Raw genomic sequence first — 2,834 nt, forward strand, 5'->3', positions numbered from 1 at the left:
GGCTCCGGTCAGACAGAGGGGCGCCCGCCCACGGGGAGCACCCGGACGCATGTGTCCTCGGAAGGTTCTCACGCGCCGTCATCCTTGGATGTGTTTGGATTGCAGCACGATGCAGGAGGACCCGGAGACCCTGCTGGCCTTGCAAAGGGCCAATATCGTGGCCCAGTACCATCAGGTGAGGCCCACCAGAAGGGACCATAGACACTACACACCCACGACAGGGGGGACCGTACCTGCAAGAGCAGGTGAGGCTCAAGACGGGATCAGAGCCAAGGATGAGCCAGGTCAGCCCAGGCAAGGACCACAGTCACCAGGAACAAGTGAGACCCTGGGGATGGTCCCGGTGTAGTAGCAACTAAGGGTCCATCCTGGATCCTCGTCATTGGTAGCGGAGGAGCCCAGGCACCAGGTACAGGTGAGGCCCGGGTGGGGACCAGAGTCACCAGGTCCAGATGAAGACCACAGCTACCAGGTCCAGGTGAGCCCAGGTGGGGACCAGAGTCACCAGGTTCAGGTGAGGCCAAGGTGGGGACCACAGTCGCAGATCCACATGAGGCTCAGGTGGAGACCAGAGTCACCTGGGTGAAGCCCAGTTGGGGACTAGAGTCACCAGGCCTGGGTGAGGGCCAGGTAGGGATCAGAGTCACCAGGTCAAGTGAGGCCCAGGTGGGGACCACAGTCGCCGGGTCCGGGTGAGGCCCAGGGGGGGATCGTCACTGATAGACAGAAGCAGGTGAGGCTGCCAGGCTGCGCCCACTCTGGCGCCCGGCCAATCTCAGAGGGTCGGCGCTCCCTCAGGATCCAGGGGAGGGAGGAGCCCTTCTGCTCCCTCCTGTCTCTGTCCCCACTCCCCTGCTCTGATCGGTCCCCACCACGGAGCCCCCCTCTGTTGCAGGCGCCCCAAGCAGGGTCTCCGCAGGACCTGTCACTGTGCAAGGTCGTCGACCACCAGGGCTTTCTGCAGTGAGTCCCCTGGACACCCCTCATCCATCCCAGGGCGGGTGGCCTTTGCAGGAACACCTCTCTGGAGGCTGACCCCCCCGCCCCCAGGTCGGGACCTGGTCCCCTGGAGCCCTCTGAGGGCCATGTCTGCGCTGGGTTGCAGCTGAGACACCCCGGAGGCCGACCCGGGACGTGGGCAGGAAGGGAGCTGGGCCCGGGGGAGGCCCCTGGACACTCAGAGGAGGGGCCCCCACGCCTGCTTTGGGCAGGCCCAGGTGTCAGCCTGCTGCATCCGGGGGTGGTGGTGGGGTGGGGTGTCCAGTCCCTTCAGCAGGGGATCCCGCCCGTGAGGGGCTCTGGGGCCGGGGCGTGCTCTCCGTAGGGGGACGGCCTGGTCTGGGCCGAGTCCGCAGGGGTGCTCTCGCCCACACCCGAAGGCTTTTGCGGGGCTGCAGGTGGATGCCGGGGACCAGGCCAGCGCAGGGAGGGGGGGGGGGCCGCAGAGGGAGGCCCCGACCAGGCAGGAGGAGGTAAGAGGAGGAGGGGGCTGCCCTGGGCGGGAAGGAGGGAGGGGACAGCCCAGTGGCCTAGGTCGCAGGGGACGAGGCTGATGGGTCAACAGCCCCACGAGAACCTGACGGACGCTGGAGACCCCAGGTGGGGCCCCCTCGGCCCTGCTCACGGCCCAGTGTCTGCTGGGATGGCTCAGGGGTGGTCGTGCTCAGGGGCTCCGACAGGACGGGAGGTGAAATGGGCCAGGGTGGCAGAGGGGACAGCAGAGAGGGGAGCCCGGGGACAGCAGGGGGACGGCCAGGGGGCAGGGGGAGGCCGGCTGGACGCTGGGCAGTCAGGCCCTGGGGAGGCGGGGGGACCTCAGCGGGACGGTCACGGGGCACCCGGGCCACGCTGACAGCTCTCGGGCTGGTCCATCGAGGAGGGGGGCAGGTCACCCCCTGGGGGCGCCGAGGGGTCCCCGCCCAGCCCACCACCGGCAAACACCCTCCTCAGACCCCCCAGACGCCGCCCCCGCCCGCCCTCAGGCCGCTGGCAGCCCCTGCCCTCCCCGGGGGAGCCCTGCCCTCCCCAGGACGCTGGGTGCAGACGGGTGTGTGTGTGTGTGTGTGTGTGTGTGTGTGTGTGTGTGTGTGCGGCTGTGGGGCCGGGGCCTCAGGGCTCTGCGTCTCCTGCCTTCCAGGGACAGGGAGCTGCCCGACCCCAGCCCCCGCGAGGCCAAGGTGAGAGCCCGTCCTGGGCCCCGGGCAGGACGTGGGGGGGAGCTGGGGCCAGCTGTCTGCACCGCGTCCCCCAGGACATCCCCGGGCGTCTCCCCAGTCCCCCGTCCCAGCGCTGCACGGGCCGCCGGGAACGCACCCGAGACCCGGAGCCGCGGTCCGCGGGGGGCCCTGTGCCTTCCTGGCTCCTCCGGGTCCCGCGGGGCACTGGACGCGGCCCGAGCGCCCACCTCTCGCGGCGGGAGCCTCACCTGCGGCCCCCGCCTGTCCTCTCCCAGAAACTCCGCCAGGAGACCCGGCGCGCGGACAAATGGATAAAAATGCTCAAGCGATGGGACCACTACCTCCCCAGCGAGAAGGTGGGGCGCTGGGTGCCCCCGAGGGCTCTCCGTCCTGACGGGCCTGGGGGGCCGCCCTCAGTGTCCTCCTGCCCCGTCCTCGGGGGAGCCCCCTGCCTGGGGAGAGTCTGCTGGGAGCCCGGGCCTCCCTCCCCAGGCCCCGGGACGGCGGTGGGGGAGCGTCAGGTCGGGGCCAGGGTCCCTGCTCCTCGCGGGGGACGGGGGCGGGGGGGGGCCCAGATCCAGGGAGACCCAGCCTCTCTGCAGACACCCTGGAGCCGACGCCGGAACCTTCTAGATGCCTCGTGTTCCCTGGGCTCCA

The sequence above is a fragment of the Vulpes vulpes genome, chromosome 6, assembly GCF_048418805.1.
Source record: "Vulpes vulpes isolate BD-2025 chromosome 6, VulVul3, whole genome shotgun sequence".
Classification (NCBI taxonomy): domain Eukaryota; kingdom Metazoa; phylum Chordata; class Mammalia; order Carnivora; family Canidae; genus Vulpes; species Vulpes vulpes.